We start from the raw sequence: 20,374 nt of genomic DNA, 5'->3' as shown, positions 1-20,374 counted from the left end.
CTGAACGCAGTTAACAAAAAGGAAAAGCACGTGGGAGCGCAACACCGGTGAAAACAGTCGCCCGGTTGTTGACACACAGAGGAGGATCATAAGTCTGGACCACGACCTAGGTCGTGTTCTGGACAGTGCCTCCTCTGGTCTGGAGCAGTCCGAAAGTGGGGCACCACCAAAATAGTTTAAAGGACTTATTTTTATTGCAGCAGTCATAAAGACCACCTGATTTTTGCACTTGATGTATTCTTCCGAGGTCTTCTTAATTTTTAGCCGTTTATTTTTACTTTGTCAGTAAAGCGGTAACCGCATGAGGCGATATTCCTTCGCGATACGTCGCGCGATGACGCCGCCGTCGCCCATCGCTGCCGCTGGCGCAAACCGCACGAAGCGACGGGACTCGGCGTCGGAGCGGTGTGTTTTCAGTGTTGCTCGATTGCGGCAGCTTCAGCGTTCAGTCACTTTGCGGTAATTAACGCGTAGAACAACACTCTTAAGGCTTCATACAAGATAAAACACAATAAACATTAAAAAACATATTTCGGTAACTTATTTTTAGTCGACTACATGAAGTCACGTGACGCAGAAAAGCGCGCCCGCGGGACGCTGCGATGAGGCGCCAGGCGACATTCCTGCGCTCATGCGACTTATAGTGCGTGTAGGACATACCCACAACACCACAACACCCTTTACTTTTGAACTTCATTAATAAGCCTTTCATTAAATTCTTGCATAGCTGCCATGGTGAGGGATGCGTCGGCTGTTGCTCCGCTGAAAAAAAAAAAAACGACTTTCGCGCGCAAAACGGATCGGAACTTACGCACCCTAAAGGCCTACCGTCATTGGCTAATCTCGCACGGTACTTCCGGGCGATGGGCGAAATTTTCTGTAAACCCAGAACCTTGGCGACGCGATGAGCGACAGGTGCGCGGTTCAGTTAACGGTTTCATTGTGCCATTCTCCCCAATCTGTGTCGGTGCTGTGTTAAATATTATTTACACCCTGAAGCTTATCTAAGGCGACGTCCCCTGCAGTCCTGCTGCACTAGGAGCACATCAGTCCAAGCTCGCATACACCGCATCCAGCGATGTGAGTGCCTTTCTGGTCGTCGTCTAGACGCAGGCTCTTTTCGAGCTGAAAAAAAATTTAGTTGGCTCTTGGGCACTGTCTTTTTTCTTTACACAGTGCACCAAGCCATTGGAGACAAAAATGAAGCACTGTAGGCGCCAGAGGCAGGTTAAGAGAAGAGTAGCCGAGAGTATTCAAGACCATCTTGCACGCATCTTTCCGACCGCCTTGCATTCCACACAAAGGAGCGGAAATGCTGGAGAACAGGCTGAAGACAATAACCTTGACATCGGAGCTCCAAATGCTTTGGATGAGTCAGGAGCCATCGACTCTGTAGAACCTAGCTGCAGGTCAGAGGCTGGAGGAATTAGTGATAACATACTTAGCACAATTAATTGTGAAGAACAGCCAAGCTTGGCCAGCGAACTGACAAACAAGAGCTTGCGCATGTCAAATTTTACCTTGTTTCTCAAAGTATTAAAGAGTCATGGCCACCCTGAACTGCCTGGTGACGCGAGAACCCTCCTGAGAATGCCAAGGTCTTGCGACGTGAAAGAGGTAGGATCTGGATTGTATCACTACTTTGGAATCAAAACAACCTTGCAACAAATTATGACCAGTGACAGCATCACTGGAGACACAATTTCACTTCCGGTCAACATAATGCATGGCCTCCCCATATCGAAGAGTTCAACAAAACAGTTCTGGCCCATATTGGCATCAGTTGCAGAAAATGACAAGCTGAAGCCATTTGTCATGGATTTGTTGGTAGGCAATGCAAAAACCCACAGTGTGCAGGAATATCTTGATTTCATTGCTGAGATGAGTACCCTGCAAACAGAAGGAATAAGTGAAGGTGGACAAAAGTGCGCAGTCAAACTGAATGCATTTATTTGTGATGCACCAGCGAGGGCTTTTTTGAAGTGTATCAAGGGCCATGGTAGATATACTACAGTTGCGAAAAATGTACTCAGGAGGGAACCTTTTCCACAAGAGCCAGGAAAGTTATCCTCCCAGAAGTTGGGTGTCCACTAAGAACAAACGAATCTTTGTGAAACAAACAGCAGAAAGAGCACCATCACCAATAATCTCCACTACTTGCTTTGCAGATTGGCATGGTGAATGATTTCCCACTTGAGTACATGCGCCTCGTCTGTTTAGGTGCAATGCGGAGGCTTCACTACTGGATGCTGGGAGGGCCACACAAGGGAAAGGTGCCAGCTCGTCTTCAGACTGCCATTTCAGAAATGCTAATGGAGTTGCAAAAATATGCACCTCAAGAAATGGCCCGCAAGCCAGTTAAGAAGCCTCTGTGAATTTGAGATAGAAAGCTACCGAGTTTAGAAACTTAATTCCTCTTCTACTTTGGTCCTGCAGTACTGAAGAACAACATTGAGAAGTGCTACCGCAATTATTTCATGAAGCTTAGTGTAACACTGTCCATCCTGGCATGCCCCACACTTTGCCAATCCAAGTTAAATGCAGCAGAGCACCTCCTCAGAGAATTTGTTGTGGACGCTGAGAGCCTGTATGGTGAAGGAATTTATGTATTTATTTATACAAAATACCCGTAAAGGCCCTCAATTTGAGGGTATTACATAGGGGGGGGGGGGGGACAGGAATCAAAATAAATAAATAATCCAAAAATTCAAGAAACTACAAACAAAAAACATAAAAGCATATGGATCGGAATAAAAATACAAAACCGACATAATTAAACATTGAAGCATAAATGGCAATTAAGACACAGAAACATTAACAGAGTAAAGTTAATACAAGTTATACAATGGCTATCCACAAGGGCATGAAAATAAAACAGCGAGAATCATGAATAACAGAAATAAAAACAAAAATCTGATGCACTATGTGGAGTTCGCTGACCTTTCCGCGAACTCGTTGATATTGTGTCCGCAGGGAAGGCCGCTCCAGTGGGGCCGGAAGTCCCCAACAAAGGGGCCCGTCCCGTCCCTGCCTCCCCTTTGTGCGGCCGACGTCCTCGTTTACGCCGCGCCGTCACGGGCGTAGCCCGTCTTAAGAGGCCTGAAGCCAACGAGGTTTCGAGGGCGCACGAGATACGGCTGAATTCGTCTGATCCACGATTTAGTCATGTAAATAGTTTTCTCCTTGCTTTGTTTCTTCTCGTTTTTTTACCTATGTTGTAAATAAATAGTTAACCTTCTCCTTTCCTTGAGTAATGTGAATGTTTGCGAGTAGAACCACCGGGTCATCAAGAAACCCCGATTTCATCATCAAGTAGTTTCCTCTCATCGCCACCGGAAGGGGAAACTCAACTGGCGCAGTCGACACAGGATCGCAACTTCTTTCTACTCAAGGCATTGGACGGAAGGTGAGAAGAACAAGTCGGTGGACAAGCTGTTGTCCTAAAGGAGAAAACGTGAAGCTGCGTCGCAAGACTGACGTCGAAAGCTTCAGGATCACGGGTCGAGTTCGAGAGGACGTCGGAGGCTCAAGTCAGTTAGGAGCTGAAGGAGCCGGGCAACAACAAGCCATCGATGGTTCGAGTCAGCGAGCTGCTGAAAAGAACCAGGCGTCCACATCGAACGGGTTCGAGTCAGCGAGCTGCTGAAAAGTAACCAGGCGACCAAGTCAAGCCAGTCAAACGAGGCAGAAGTCAGCGAGCTGCTGAGAGATCCAGAGCTCAAGTCGTCCGCATCGAGGAGCCTGTCGTCATCACCAGTAAGGTAGGAGACCTTTCTGCTTTCTCCGAATTCACCATGTCGGTGTAGTGTTTAGTGCTAGAAACGATAGCACGGAAAACGGAGATGGCTGCCGTACGGTATGATCAGGAGGGCAGGATGCGACGTGTTGAGCAGCAGGAGGCTGAACAGCTGAGTGAAATTGAAAATTTGAAACTCCAAATTGAGCTAGAAAAGAGAAAACTTGCACAGATGCAGTTGAAATTAAGGCAAGGGACGAAAGTTGATAGCGAGGTCTTATTCGCAGCAGTTCAATGTTATAACTGCATGAAATTTGGACATTCGATGATTGACTGTCCGAACTCAAAGCAAGAACCAGATGTTCCCGCGGTGAGGGCAGATGTGTGCAAACTAGTAGCTCAGGTAAAGATACTGGCGCCTGATAAGCTACATTCCCAGTCGGAGATGACTGTTAATAAGGTCAGTCAACCAGATGGGATGGATGATCCGGCATGCGGAGACTTGCATACCGAAGGTCAGAGTACTGAAACCTGTGTGGATTCAGGGACTGAAATAAAATTAACAGGAGACCAAATTCAGTTACGTTCTAGGGGTGAGTGCTCTGAAGAAAGGAAACAGGAAGATGCGGTTCTCCAGGTAGCGGACGCTGATCTGTCGTGTGTGCCGATGACTACAGCTTTGAAAGCTGAAGCGGTCAGACAGCAGGGCCTAATCTTGTGTGTCGCACCAGAAGAGATAGGCATAGGAGCGTTAGTCACTCCTGTGACGAACATGTTGTCAGAGCAACCCAATATAGACCAGACCCAGGAGACACATGAGTGTATTGCTCGCGAACAAGAGCTCAGCATCGTACCCCAGCCAGTGTGCGCTAACTCCGACGCAGCATTAAGGGTCGAGGACGGGGAGAAGGCGGATCTGATAGTGAGAACGCTCTTCGCTGTAGATAGTAATCCAGCTGCCAAAGATGAGTTGTCTTGCCAGTCGGTGCTGACACTGTGCGCGCTGACAGATCTAGCTGAAGGTGTAGGGAAGCTAGTAACATCGGAAACACACTCGGTACTAGAGCAGCCAGAAAAGAACCAGCCAGATGAAGAACATCAGAGCTCAGATTGCGATGAGCATTTCAGAAGCTCGCACGAATCTGTTCGAGACAGACTCGAGGCTTCAGTGGAGCTTCAGGCAGGTCCCGAAGCTGCAAATGTTTCTGCATCAGATTGGGAGCTAACAGGGACAGCTGCAAGGAATTTCGCAGCGGATAGGACACTGGTGGATGTAGGCAATGCCTCCATTCCTGCAGGTTTCCACATAGAGCCACCTGCCCCATCATCAGAAATGTGCAAGCTCGGCGGCGAAGGTGATCGTAAAACGATAATGTGTGAGGGCAGGCTCTTCTCTGAGGAGGACACCGGCCGCCAACGCTGTAAACAGCTAGCACTGCCTGAAACACGATGTCAAACTGCAGGCCAAATTGCCGATGACAGGCCTATCCCAACTGTGAAATTCAAAGAGGCAGAGAACGCAGACACGATGGCAGCAGCAATCTTGGTAGAATGCAGGGAGCTGGTGAGCTTTGTTGCTTTTGATGAAAATGACGATGTAGACCCGATAACGGCGGTAGCCTTCACAACCGGCGCCGTGCCGGATAAATTGGAATTTTGGTCCAATCTTGTGGACAAAGCTAAAAGGAAACCTCTTCTTTTTCGAGATGTAGGTGGCTAGAAATCATTCTGCCAATTTGGTGCACCGATCTGACATGGTGGATTCTGGAATGTGCAGATTGGTGTCCTAACCTTGTTTGTGAGGATTGAATTAACCGCAATGTGCGTGCGTGTGTGCGTGTTTGTGGACTGATTGAACAGCTGAGCATACATGTGCGCGCGTGTGTGTAATTTTGTTCCGGGAAACTGTGGCTGGACTTTTATGTCACACTGACAGCAAGTGTCCGCGTGACATTCTTGGTTGGGAGGTGTGGAGTTCGCTGACCTTTCCGCGAACTCGATATTGTGTTTGCAGGGAAGGCCGCTCCAGTGAGGCCGGAAGTCCCCAACAAAGGGGCCCGTCCCGTCCCTGCCTCCCCTTTGTGCGGCCGACGTCCTCGTTTACGCCGCGCCGTCACGGGCATAGCCCGTCTTAAGAGGCCTGAAGCCAACGAGGTTTCGAGGGCGCACAAGATACGGCTGAATTCGTCTGATCCACGATTTAGTCATGTAAATAGTTTTCTCCTTGCTTTGTTTCTTCTCGTTTTTTTACCTATGTTGTAAATAAATAGTTAACCTTCTCCTTTCCTTGAGTAATGTGAATGTTTGCGAGTAGAACCACCGGGTCATCAAGAAACCCCGATTTCATCATCAAGTAGTTTCCTCTCATCGCCACCGGAAGGGGAAACTCAACTCACTAGTAAGTTAATATTGTGCAAAAAGATGTTACGCAGAAGTAGTGGCAGAGTTTAGTTTATAAAATTTCTCCAGATCAGTGGTGGTAGCAACATCTGAAGGGAGAGTGTTCCAGTTGGTTATAGTGCGTGGAATGAATGAATGCGCATAGTTAGATGTACGGCATGACAAGCGCTGAACTTTAAACGGATGGTCACGGCGGTCAAAAATGGAGGAAGGTAAAGAAAAAAAGTCATTATGAAGCGTTGGGTGATGATACAGTTTATGAAAAAGTGATAGGCGTGCCACTGTACGACGGAGATATAGATCTTGCAGATCAGAGCGTTTCTTCAAGGCTGTGATGCTGGAATGACGTGAATAATCAGAGAAGATGAAACGAGCTGCGCGATTGTGCAATGATTCGATGTTATTTATTAAATATGCTTGATGAGGGTCCCAAATAGCCGAAGCATATTCAATTTTAGGTCGAATAAGAGTGGTGTAAGCACGTAATCGGAGTTGAGAGGGAGCATGCTTTAAGTTATGTTTTAAGAGGCCTAATGACCGGTTAGCGGATGCAAGAATAAGGTTAATGTGGTGGTTCCATGTTAGGGCTGAATGAACGTGAAGACCGAGGTATTTATACGTGGTTACCAACTCAACTGGACTGTTATTTAAAGAATACGCTGTTTGAAATCGAGAGATTCGGTTAGTAAAAGGCATAAATTTTGTTTTGGAAAGGTTAAGTTGTATAAGCCAAGCAGAGCACCATGCTGTTACTGTCGCGAGGTCGGATTGTAAGGCTAGGCGATCTTCGTTAGTATAAATTTTGCGATAAATTACGCAATCGTTGGCAAAAAGTTTGATTCGGGAAGAAATAGAGTTAGGTAAATCGTTAATAAATATAAAAAAAGCAAGGGGCCAAGCACGCTTCTTTGTGGGACACCAGAATTTATGTACTTGGCTGAGAGACGAGTTATGGTTATTGGCACTGGTAAACTGAAACCTGGAACAGAGAAAATCTTTAACCCATGCAATAACAAGAGGGTGAATATTAAGAAGTGTTAATTTGGTTAATAACCGGTTGTGAGGGACCCTGTCGAAAGCTTTGGAAAAATAAAGAAATATGGAGTCAACTTGAATTCCAGCATCAACAGATGAATGAAGTTTGTGGATGAAACCAGCAAGTTGCGTTTCGCACGAGTACCTTTTATGGAAGCCATGTTGGTATTTAAAGATGATGTTTTGTTCTAAAAAGTTAAAAACCTGTGAATGAATCATGTGTTCATTGAGTTTACAAATCGTGCTAGTTAATGAAATTGGTCGATAATTGAGTGGTAAAGAACGATCACCGGACTTGAAAATAGGCACAACCTTAGTTAGGCGCCATTCCCGTAGAACCAAACCAGATGAAAGGGATTGCAAAAAAATAGCGGACAAGATGCGATGGATACCTTCAGATGAGTTCTTGAGTATTTTGTTATTAAAACCAAGGTGATCAGCCGCTGATGTCGTTTTAAGTTTCCTTAGTAAAGATACGATACCAGTCTTGCTAATAACTATTTCGGACATTGAGGTATTAGAATGATTTGTAGTAGCAGGGACTGAATAAACCTCTTCTCGGGTAAAGACTGGTGTGAATGCGTCGTTAAGAATTTGTGCGCATGCAGCCACAGGAGCGCTGCCTTGGTAAGAGTTATATCAGGATGATTCTAAGGGTTGATCGTCTGCCAGAACTTATGAGGGTTATTCTTTAACATTGATGGTAAATTGTGGGTGAAGAAATGGCGACGAGCAGAATTAAGCGCCGTCTGATAATCTTTATCGCACTTTTTGTATCGTTGCCAGAAATCAGAGTGCCTGTTTTTGTCGGTCCGTCTGTAAATAGGCTTTTTCTTATTGTTCAGGCGACACATGTGTCTATTAAACCAGGGCGCGGTGTTAGTGTGAGGTATACTGATAACAGGTATATATCTGTTGATAAGTGCAGCAAGTTTGTTGCTGAAAAGGTTCCGGTTGTCCTCCACTGAACGTGTTAAGAAATCAAGAAGGAAGTCCTCAGCAAAAACTGTCATCTCAGCGTTAATTTCATCGAAGTTTGCTCGGTTGTAGCACCTGATTTGTTTCTTGCGAGTTATTTTTTTATGAAGCGTGAAATTAATCTTTCCGGTGATTATAGAATGATCCAAAAGTCCTTCTAAGAGCGTAATTAATATTAGAGCAAAGATAAGGATTATTGGTTAAGACAAGATCCAGAACATTTGCAGAAGTGGCGGAACAACGCGTGGGTTCAGAGATTAGTTGCTGCAATGAGAAGTCCAGGCTAGACTGGACGAAAGCCCGAGCTTCGGGATCATTAGTTGGAGCAAATAGTGAGGACCAGTTCATTAGTTGGAGCAAATAGTGAGGACCAGTTAATCGTCGGAAAGTTAAAATCACCTAGCAACAAGAAGCTTGACTTTGGAAACCGAACAGCAAGTTCGCTTAATATTCGATAAAATTCACTTAACAATGAAGTGCTCATGTCAGGAGGCCAGTAAACTACACCAATAATGATAACAGAAGGGCCACATTGCAAGCGAACCCACACTGACTCCAGGCACAACGCGACGTCAATAAGCAAAGCGGTGATCTCTTAACTACTAGAAGTACACCACCACCCCTACGGCCCACGCGGTCACAACGAAATATGTTAAATTCAGAATCACAGGTGAAAAGGACATTGTCAGGAATCGTGTAATTTAACCAAGTCTCGTCTCGGTAAGCGCGATGATCGACGAACAGCACGAATCGATTAGTGAAGAAAGAGCCACATTTTTAGAAAGAACACTTCTTATGTTGGGGTAGAGGAAGTTTGTACCCAAAACAGCACAGCGCTGTGCAAGTGACCTCAAGGGTGGATTGTCTGCCAATATCTGAGTACTGGACGGTCTGCATCACTCTTGAGACACCCGCACTGCAAATTGGCTTCATTATCCCAGAAATAAGACACACTATTGATATACAGTTTATCAAAAACCAAACGCACTTTGTCACCTTCTGATTTTACTGATTTTGCATACGTGAGTATAGTTGGCGGCGTTTATTGCGAACAATTTGAGAGTAATCGCATAAAATACTGAAGTTCGTATTCTTGAGCTTGTAGCCCCTACTCATGACAGATTCAACTTCTTTTTCGTTGAACAACTTGGCAATAATAGGCCGGTTTTTGTCGTCTGAAAAACGGCCCATGCGGTGAGCCCGGGGTAATGAAGATACAGTAAGACCAAGTTTATCAGAACAAAATTCGTTAACAAGACGTTCAGAGTCTTCCCAAGTTTCAGCCTTATCCTTGTCAGGAACGCCATAGAAAAGAATGTTGGACTGGCGTGATCGGTTTTCCAGATCATGAATTTTTACATGAATGTTAGACACATCATGAGTGCAGCTCGTGGAAGCCTCTGATGAACGTGTTGACTGATTCTCACTTCAAGTTCTTCCACACGTTTAGCTAAAGACTTAAATTCATTTAGCAGGTCTGAACTTGTCTGGTTTTTGAGCTCAAGTTCATGTACACGTTTAATTACAGACTGCATATCCTTTTGCAAGTCGATATGAATGGTGAGGATCTTATTAACACTTTCAAGGATGTTCGCGTGGCTAGCCTCGAGCCTTTGAACAGCGTCACAAACAAGCTCAAGCTTTTCCTCCTGAGCCTTTTTCATAGGACCCGGGGCTTCACATACATACATATAACATACATTCTCTAGTGCACCTTTTTGCTGATGTGAAGAAGTATAGACATATCGATTCCTTTTCTGCATTTCGCTTCGAGAACTTCTTGGGTGAACTGAAGCAGAACCTGAAGTCAACAAACTGGCCACTGCAACAAAATGGCAAGTGCCTTTATGAACGAAATCAGCTCCCTATAGAGCATGCCCAGTTAGTCAAGCAAGTTTGCACAAGCCACACGATTCTGGCCCTACACTGCCAAGATTCACTGCTGAACAATTTTGCAAAATTACTCTACCAGATTTGGCTGTTGAAATTAATACTTCTGATTTTTGCCTTCTCATGGAAGATGGCAATGTGGTTGTTGCAATAACAAATGTTCTGTCCCATGACGGAGACATTGAGATCTGTGGCAGATTTTTCACACAGCTCACCAACTTCCACCAAGGCATTGCAGACACAACTGAACTGCATCATTACAAGGCTTCTGGCCTCTCGCCCACGAATGCTGTGTGGCCTGTCCAGCAGGTCAGATCAAAGTATTGTCGTTTTCCTTGCGAACATGGTTTTGTGGTCATGCCACTCCTGCACATGACTTAATTTGGCCCCCATCGCCTGTAAGGTGATTTATATGCTCTGTTGTAACACTACTATCAGACACACGCAGAACAGACACAGATATTGTCTTCTTTAATGCTCCTCACATGCTGCATTACAGTTTCTAAATGCCCAGCTAGGATAACTGCCACGTAATGGACCATCTTCCAAATCTACTGGACAGCCTCCTGCCTCTCCTGCTATTTTAAAGGAAACAGCCTCAAAGGAAATGGTTAGGAGATTTTCCTGCGCGGAATGAAGAAAAATTTGAGAGGTTCAACGCTGCTGAACTGAATGTGGAGTGAAAGCTTTGGCTAAGGGTGACCGAGCATTGCATTGAACACAACTAGCGCTCCGTTGAACGATCAAAGTTTACCGGCGTTCTATGCAGAACCCACTTTCACGCCCTGCACATGCAATGCCGGCAGACGCTTTCCTGCTCCACTTGGTCAGCTCTCCACAGCGGCGTGCGCATGTGCAGTGCAGAAACTACCCTTCTTCTCTTCTCCACGCTGGTGCGCGCATCTGCTGGGACGTCGCACCACGTACCTGACAAGTCATTGGGTGACCCACGAATGGTTTGTGCATGCGCAGTGAGGCTGCATAATGAGGCACGTGACGTCACAAGTCGGCGCAGCGGCGGAACACCTGTGGAATGGCGTAGCTGCTTTCCATGGTTACGCGCATGCGCAGTTGTGGCTCTGGACAAGCACGATGAAACTCGCTTCTACTAGCCTAGTGTAGCTTTCGCTACAAAAAATTAAAGCAGGTATCATGAAAATGATTTCCAAGATAGTTCCCAATAGCAGCACCAGCAGCAGGATTTTGGCTGATCCCACTAATACAAGGACAGTTTCCACATGGGGCCACATGTGTCTAGCATTTGTTGGACAAAATGACTTCAAAGACCTATTTTCAAGCATATCACCCCAAAAAATCAGCACCAGGCAAGGCATGTTGCTGCAAAAACTGGTGGCTCCTTAACAGTGCTGGGGCTGAACCTCACACTTCTCACACATAAGATGTATATGACATTGTGCCGTGATGATTACTCAGAAAATGACACTATCTACAACACAGGTAAACATGCTAGTTTTCTAAGACCGTTCCTAGAAACACATTGCCACAACCTCTCAGTGACCTTAGGCTATCCAGGAAAAATACACCGCGCCTTCTGCGTGAAACACTGCATGTGTTAACATGCGGGGGGCTTTCCTTGCTCTCACATATCAAAATTGGAAACTTACGGCACAGAAGCCCAGAAAATTAGGAACCTTAGCTAAACATCGTTTTCTCTCTGTGCAGTTGGCCACAGGCACATAAAAGCATCTTGTAAAACGTCACTGACGATACATGAAGAGTAGAGCATTTTTGCAGCTAAAGTGTTGCACAAGGGGTATTACAATTTGCTGTGACCTGTTGCAGTATCCCTGTTTAATGATGCAATGTGACAACCATTGGAGAACACATTTTTGCAAAGGGATTGCATATATGTTCAGACACTGCTTATGTTAGGTTGCATACTTTCTTTCAATTCAAATAACATTCAGGTTACACAATCTTCATGTTGCTGTGCTCGCGACTTTCTCATTTACTTACGAAAAAAAATTCCACTTAGTACCGAGAATTGTTTCCTCGGCCAGGGTGTCCGATATGTAAACATGAAGACATTGAGGCCGACATTCATCACTTACTGTGGGACTGCCCAGCTCTCAAGCCTACAAGGATCCGGCACCTGATGGTAGCAGGTCTTTCACCAAGCAACCCTGCTTCATACATTGCCTGGATGCAAGGACAGTACCATTGTTCTCTACTGGACTTCATCAAATCAGCTAACCTTTTTTCCATTCATTTAATCTCTACTACATCATTCATCATACCTTCACCCATCATTGATGCCCTGGGGCAATAAATTTCGGTTAAAAAAAAGAAATTCCACGCCCCCACAGTGGGCCTGTGAGCAAGAGGAGCAAAAAACATTGTATCAGCACAGCACAAATTAAATATAACAAAATACTTGAGAGTACGACATTTAATTGTTTCACTTGACAGCTTTTTCGACAATGGTCTAAATTTTACTTTTCAGATGTTCTCAGCAGTACACTTCACAGACTCTAATGACATTGCTGCAATACCATATCAGCCTGGGTGCATAATAACATAGCCTTCCGGCCACCATTCAAGAGTTCGGCAAAAGTAAATGCTGCCATCAAGCACCAAAGGCAGCATGAGACACAGTGGCAACAGTTTGCTGGCAGAGTACTCTCAAACACAGGTAAGTATATAGACCGATAAAAATGTCATTAATCAAAGATTGCCTTTTTGCTATCTAGGAATGCAACACTGCTAAAAGCTTCCTGGCTTAAGAAGCCAATAAGACTTCTCATGCCAAATTAGCTTCCTCTTATTTTATGTGCAACCTGGCAGTGACCAGTCAGCGACCTGCTAGAGAGCAGTGAAAAAGTGGCAACATGAAGGCACCCAGCTATAATTTCATTTGAGATTGGACAAGCAAATGCTATGGTGAAATGTGCAGACAGTGCACTACCACGTATGCCAAAGTGTTTCAGCTTGCATCCGACATTGCCATGCCTCAGTAGCGAGAGCTTCAGAATACTGCTTGTGAGCACTTCTTAAAATAATAAAAAGTTTTGAATTTGCACAACTGCGTTCTGAAAAACTTGGGTGCAAGATAGCCTAGCTCAGTTGCTGCTTGAGGCTTGGTGCATACACCTGCATGTTTTGTTGTGCGTATGTCTGTAAATCAATGGCCATGGATGGTGCTGTATTGCTGCTAGGTCAGGCGATGCATAACGTTTAGTATGGCTGATACTTATCTACTGGTTGGAGCTATTCACTAGAGCCACTAAAATGCACAACACTTTAATAAGCTACCCTTTTACACCTGTATTTTGTTTTCTGCTGTTTGTGCACCTTATAATACATGCATATGCACCAATATTGTCAGACAATTTTGCTATATACTGCTACTGACTTTCTGTTTGCAGATAGCTATGAAGTCGCACGCAGACGGGCTTTAAGAGCTGAAGATCAATCGGACCTGACATCAGAACCAGAGCCAGTGAAGAGGTCACGGCGGCCGCCAAGCAGCTCGAAGATTTCACTTCAGAAAGTGACACGTCGAATTATGACAGCAGCCAAAAATCTTCCAACGATGACTGCACAGAGTTCCTCACACAGCCGCCAAAGCAGCCAGCACCAAAAAATAGTGAGGCTCACTGTTATTGCAGTGCAATGCAAATGTAAATTATAAGTTGGTGGAGTTTGCGTTGTGCATTACGTGATTGAAGGTATCGAAAAAATCAATAATGCTTGAAGCAATGCGAATTCCTAAATGATAGGGCCAGTGTTAGATATCTCAGTCTAAATGTTAAAGTAAAAAATAGTGTCTTCACAAATGAGATTGTGTACAACAAATCAGAAACAGCTGAAGAAGGTGTACTGTACGTTATGGCAGCTACGTGCACACATGTACTACCAGGTTCTTCTAGATACAAAAAGAACATAAAACAATTGCTGCTTACGTCGTCGCCAAGAGATGCAAGGATACGCCCTGCAGCTTTGGTGTCACACGTTCTAGGACAGGTTACACATGCTGCTAGATGCATTTTTTTATATTTACGGCGGTTTTTTGGCAGTGCTCGCCTCCTTTTCTCTACCAGTTTCTCACCTTCATGCATTAAACCCACAGTTGTCATTATACTGTCCACAACATCGTGTCTCACGTCTTTCAGCCACAAGCGCGCGAGCTGCGCTCTATCCGGCGGGCGGCGCTGATCTCCTGCCACTCTGAACTCCGCGGCGAGCGGAGCAGCTGCGAAGGGGATGCGCCTACGCATGCAAATGCATCCCGCGCTATCTGTAGTGGCTGGCCGTGAGACGACGCCAGGTTGCTATTACATGATTGCCAGATAGAGCAGAGCCGCCATCTTGTGGCGCATATGAGAACCTTCCTTATAGTGCGGCACGGCTGGTCTGCCCCTTGTGAACCCATTCTGAAGTTCTCCAAGTATCATATTACCGCCTACCCATGACTTCATTTTTAATTTCACCGCCATCATTGCCAGCCGGTATAAAACAGATGTTATCGTAATGGGCCTGAATGATTTTATGTGCATACAATCTCCTTTCTCTTTATCAATAAAATTCACTCTCTCTCTCCATACTCTGTTTCCAGCTAGCTATAATAATAATAATAATTGGTTTTTGGGGGGGAAAGGAAATGGCGCAGTATCTGTCTCATATATCGTTGGACACCTGAACCGCGCCGTAAGGGAAGGGATAAAGGAGGGAGTGAAAGAAGAGAGGAAGAGAGAGGTGCCGTAGTGGAGGGCTCCGGAATAATTTCGACCACCTGGGGATCTTTAACGTGCACTGACATCGCACAGCACACGGGCGCCTTACCGTTTTTCCTCCATAAAAACGCAGCCGCCGCGGTCGGGTTCGAACCCGGGAACTTCGGTTCAGTAGTCGAGCGCCCTCCACTGAGCCACCGCGGCGGGGCAGCTAGCTATGCGGAATTTGCTTATTTGGTATGACTGTCTCCAATATGCTTTTAACAACGTTTATTTGCTTCTTCCACCAAGTTGATGAGAGGGACGGAGACACCAAATTTTTGGTTGGCGTGTTCTTTGTTTCAAACATTGCGTATTGGCCCAGGACGCGGGATTCGTGCTCCGCGGTTCATATATGTACGGTAAAAAATTTATTATCGCATTATTTATACTGAGCGATTTCGGTTTAGGTTTTTCAGCGCAGATTGATTGATTGATTGAAATAACTTATTTCCATCAAAAAAAAGGTGCCTCCCTACCTGCCCCCGCCACGCAGGCGTAGGAAGACGGGCAGTCGTGCGGCCGCGGATTATAGAGTCTGGCAGGCAGCCCTTGGCTTGTTGCGGCCTCTTCCGCACCCCCCCCCTCTCCCTCCACACTGTTTGCACTGACAAACACTATGCTAGCTGGGTGTTTATAACGTTATGATGGGATGCGTTATGACGTCATTCCCAATGAAGCGCTCAGCAACCCTGGTCACGTGGGCCCCAAAAGTAGTGACACACAGACCGCTGCGCCGTCTGTTCTCGTAGACATGCCGTGCGTACCAGGGCCTTTCGAAATGTCGGCCGGTACTGCGATATGTTGAGCAAAGCCAAGCGGGCGAGGGGCTACATTGGGTTCTGAAACCAAGCGGCTCGTTTGTGCCGATCGCAGTAGGCATACCGCGTATGCCAATGCGGTATCTGCGTTGTATTTAGCTCTGCCAGACTACGCCGACGCCGATGCTCGGCGGACGTCTGTGTCGGTGGCCCTTAGCATACAGCGCGTCAGTCGGCCGATCCCCTGCTCACATCACAACGACATGTCTTACTGATCGTGCTCTGGGTCCTATGGCTGCTGATTACGATATCTGCTGCTTAATTGCATATAGCAAACAGGACCTGTATTCGCTAAATGAGCTGTGCTCCAAGATAATTCTACAGGATTCGGCATTTACCGCGCGAGTGCGAAATTCCCCGGGAATGCGTGCACGACGACTGCACCTCAGCGCTATACTTTTGTTTACATTGCAGCAATTGCGCGTTCTTTCGGCATTAATTGTAAAGCTACGTTCTATACTTAGAATGAATAATCTTTTTTTTTTTGCTCCGGTTGTACGTTTGCTTGTTTACGCAGTGCGGTATAACTCAGCAAGAATTGCTAATGAAAGCAAGCGTCAGCCTGGGTAGCGCTTGCTGACACCGCGTATGTCCGTCGTTTCTGGCTCGTTGTAACTGCTTTTCCGATGTGTCTAAATCTTTAAATTGCTTTACCTAGAAGTATGTTCGGCGCCCATTTGTAATAATTAAAATGGCTTAATTTGTTGGAATTTATTGGAAATGGCATTGCTGGAAGATGTGTAGCACTCCTGTAGATTTTTCACCGAAGGCGGTGGTGACCCCCGTGCGCACATCGCCTCTCGTCCGCGTGCGCCGCTTCGATGGAGACTGGAGTGCTGGCTGTTGCTGGTCGCTCGTTTCTCTTGCTTTCTGCACACTCTGCAATCATTCCAAAGCGAACCTCAATCACGTCCGATTCGAGTTCCCAGAGGATCCGCCACCTCTGAGCTTCCAAATCTCGAACCAAAGTCAGCGGGAGACTGCGTTGCTCAGCCCTGACCCGGAGGTACAACTCTGGATAGTGGGTTGGGCCCTGGAGGTCGCCAAGAAGCATGGTCTTCATGCCACCTAACGCCGTTGCGAGGGCCCACGCACCTGTATACACCTCATCCCTAAGCCCTACCGTCTTTGTCATATATGACAAACAAAAGTTTGTTCCTCCTCCTCTAACGCTCGACCCCGCAAACGCGAGGCCAAAGCATGGGCGGCATGGCCGTTACAAGGAACAGCACGGACTTACTAATCGGCAAAACAAAATTCCCCAGTAGCTAATTACTTTTGCATGAAATTACTGCTTTAAAGTAATACATGACATTACTAAATTACCAGCACTGAAAACCTATGAATTACAATACAAATCACCGAGAAAAGTAATTTATTACTGCAATTTAATTACCGCCATGTCTGGTGTAGGAAAACGTATTTAAAGAAAATAGCGAATTTTAATAACGATGTACAACACAGTTAAACAAAAATTTAAAAAAAACGAAAATGGCGCCAACTGTTACCACCCTGTTCCAAACCGGATGCTCATAGCTTCCTTCATCCATGCATGCATCCATCTATATCGTCTCCTGTCGCGGCAGTTTCGTTTTCTGCATCAACGACAGGCTGCTCGGATTTTCAAGCTCGGTTTTGCTTGGATGGTGCTCGCAGTGATTGTGAAAACTTCTTTGTGGTGAAATGTGTGCACTTTGTGACTTCAAGCGAGTGTTATACATGTCATCCAGCTTTGCGTCCGGCTGCACAAGTGCCAACGGAAACGACGCCACCGGTCATCGCGCTAACAGCCATGGTTTAAAAGGTGAGAGCAGATATTGCGTCGCAAGAACAACCGTCTCGCACATCTAACTTATGCGAGCGTTATGTTCAGACTGACAATATCATTAAGGACTACAAACAAGTTCTATACGGGCAACAGGTGCGATTTCCTCGTGGGAACTGCGCACTGCGCGGTGCTGTCGCTTGACTTTCTCTGTCCTCCGGAGCTAGAGTCACCTGACTCTATCCGGAGCGAGTCAGAAAAGTAAGAAACGTGCAATGCAGGCAAAATATACCAAAAAATCATGCTTACACGCAGGCGTATAAAGTCTGGAGATCACTGCATCGAGAATACATACTACGTAGTTTTCAAGCGAGCCGTTCGATCGTATGCACTCATTCCGAATGAATTGGGGCCGCTTTTCTGCTCTGCTTTTTGCGTCTGCACGGACGCTTGGTGGTCTGGCGACTGTGACACTACCCTCTACAGACTCGCGACATGGATATACTACAATATTGTGCGTCTTAAATTTATTGTGAAGACTAAGATTTTTCCTCCTCAACCGCTGGCTCGGGTATGGTCAAACTGCTCCCAGAGATTGGATACTGCGTTAACTTTTTACAGCAAATTTTTACGTAAACTTTTTCTTTGTACGTGATGCGTATTGTTGAAAGTGTACGTAAAGCGTTCGTACTGTGCTGTCAGCAGGCATGGGCAGTATCGATGATGCATGTATATTCGATATACTATCTTTCGATACATTTTGTGTATCGGCAGTAGGTCAACCGTGAAAGGTGGTGAACACCCGTGCACCACGTACCCGTGTATCACCTGCCGGGTGGCAGGTAGCAAAGTGCGACACCCCGTTGAGCGCGGGGACATGGGGCTGTTATGCTGTCGCAGAATGTGTCGACAGTTTGTCAGTTCTCAGAAAACTGGCTCTCAAAAGCTATTTGTCCCGCAATAGATTTAAATGGGCTCATGATGATCGGTGCATGAATAGGGAGAGCGCAGCATGCTAACTACCAGTAGTTAGTTGATGTTGCCAAGCGTGGCGAGTTCAAGTTCGGCGATCATTCTGCAACCCCTTCATATTGTTACCAGCCGGCAGCGGTGAAGGGATGAGAGGGCACAAACAATTTTATTGACCGCCAACTTGGATTCGAGAAACCGAAACTATGCCGCCATTTCGTCCCCTGACGTCATACCTCTATCCACCATACTGGACTTGACATGATCACTGGCACGTGGAAAGTGGTTGTTTCTGCAATGCTATTGTAGATGGCGCTACAAGTCCCAATGCGAGATGCGCTGTTTTCTAGTTGCAACCACAAATGGCGCTTTGATCTCGGGGTGGTAGGAGACCTCACGAAATCGCGAAACGTGGTGAGTAGTTGCTGCCACAGATGGCACTGTGATCAAGGGTGGTCTCGAAACTTGGAGTAAGAGCTAACGCTCTTAAAAGAGAATATTAGTTTAGGAAATCTTTTGGTGAGGGGGGAAGGGATGAGAGGGCACAACCAATTTTAATGACCACCATCTTGAATTCGAGAAACCGAAACTATGCCGCCATTTCGTCCCCTGACGTCATACTCACATGGTTCCACCTCTATCCACCACATTGGACACGTGATCATTGGCACGCGGCTAGTGGTTGTTTCTGCAATGCTAGTGTAGATGGCGCTACAAGTCTCAATGTGAGATATACTGTTTTCTAGCTGTAGCCACAAATGGCGCTTAATTTGATCTCAGTAATGTAAATAAATCTGCGGTGGAAATTAGCAAAAAGCGATTGGAGGACTGGTGGATCAAAATCAGAGAGGTGACATAAGTTTTAAAGTGTAGGAAGACGCTTTTAAAGAAAATGGCGAATTTTATTAACAACTTACAGAAGAGTTAAACAAAAATAAAGGAAAAAAACAGCATGGTGGCAACTACCACTGCCCCGTTTCAAAGGGGACGTTCCTACCTTCCATCCATCCATCCGGGTGGTAGGAGACCTCACGAAATCCCGAAACGTGATGAGTAGTTGCTGCCACAGATGGCGCTGTGATCAAAGGTGGTCTCGAAACCTGGAAGAGTTTGAGCTAACGCTCTTAAAAGAGTTTTAGTATAGCGTACGCAGACATATGCAAAGGCATAGTGTACGCTATAAAATAGCGTGCTTCGTACTGCGCATGCGCCAAATGCTATTCAAAATCGAGGTTTAACATACGTGCGTGTTACGTATGCTATTTCTCGAATTTAGCGTGCGTGCTCTTGCGTACGCTAGGAAAAATAGCGTTGTCAAGATGGCAGCGCCCACGTCACCCGCTTCGGATAGCATTTGTCAATGTTATTAGCTTTTAGGCATATTCATTGCCTTTAAATGGCACGCGTGATATTCGCTTTGCCTCCCCTCGCCAGCAGCTTAACGAATGAGGCATACCAAATTTTCGATTCAGTGCAACGATTCCGCCATTCTTGACCCTAACAAGACACTGCCGATTGTGGATTGGCTTGGTTTGGATTTTTGCGACAAGGTAGTCATAGCCTTTCCAGACGCAATCGTTTCGGCGGTAGGCAGAAGGCTCCGAAAGACCTCAACATGAGTCATGACGTTTTTAGAACCTTGCTTGGTTCAATTACCTAAAAGAAATTAGGCCCTGACTCGACTGGTGATGAACTGGCTTTCTGCGCGCTACGACTTGCATTACCTTGGCTATAAGTACGAAGAATGTCACAAATTATTTTCTCATTTCAACACCAGATGGCGCCACTGCGGCCAGCGCTATCGTTGCGTTCGGTGTGGCATACGTTAAAAGTGCTCATGCGACTTCCAGTGTAACCTCCCGCTAAATGCTTGCGTATAACGTACGTAAGCGCTCATACGCTATACACTAAATGTCTCTAAAATGCCGTAGTGGAGGGCTCCAGAATAATTTCGAACACCTGTGGATCTTTAACGCGCACTGACATAGCACAGCGCACGGAAAGGCACCTAGGTGCCTTTCCGTTTCGCCTCGATTTAAATGCGGCC

General features: G+C 45.9%; 2 long non-coding RNA genes and 2 pseudogenes across 4 annotated transcripts in view; all 4 read left to right on the top strand.

Moving 5' to 3' along the window:
- The first annotated feature begins 780 nt into the window (after positions 1 to 780).
- LOC144125339 (uncharacterized) lies at positions 781 to 14,597 on the top strand. 2 transcript variants are annotated; one of them, XR_013313369.1, is made up of 4 exons: positions 781 to 1,080; positions 1,177 to 1,409; positions 12,504 to 12,692; positions 13,426 to 14,597. It is a non-coding gene; the product is annotated as an uncharacterized LOC144125339 (long non-coding RNA). The 2 variants fall into 2 exon arrangements; XR_013313370.1 differs by lacking the exon at positions 1,177 to 1,409 and having other exon boundaries at positions 841 to 1,080.
- LOC144125338 (uncharacterized) lies at positions 1,499 to 6,020 on the top strand (annotated as a pseudogene). Its single transcript, XR_013313368.1, has 2 exons — positions 1,499 to 3,761; positions 5,751 to 6,020. The product of XR_013313368.1 is annotated as an uncharacterized LOC144125338 (transcript).
- Positions 9,703 to 12,497, top strand: LOC144122820 (uncharacterized; annotated as a pseudogene).
- A 2,664-nt stretch (positions 14,598 to 17,261) lies between the features above and the next one.
- The window catches only part of LOC144125348 (uncharacterized), an 81,480-nt gene continuing 78,367 nt past the window's right edge, over positions 17,262 to 20,374 (top strand). Inside the window, exon 1 of the long non-coding RNA XR_013313375.1 lies at positions 17,262 to 17,397. This is a non-coding gene — a long non-coding RNA (uncharacterized LOC144125348). The remainder of the gene's footprint in view (positions 17,398 to 20,374) is intronic.

Source organism: Amblyomma americanum, chromosome 3, assembly GCF_052857255.1.
Source record: "Amblyomma americanum isolate KBUSLIRL-KWMA chromosome 3, ASM5285725v1, whole genome shotgun sequence".
Lineage (NCBI taxonomy): Eukaryota > Metazoa > Arthropoda > Arachnida > Ixodida > Ixodidae > Amblyomma > Amblyomma americanum.
The sequence above is the reverse complement of the archived record's forward strand: the minus strand, read 5'-3'. Positions and strand labels throughout refer to the sequence as shown.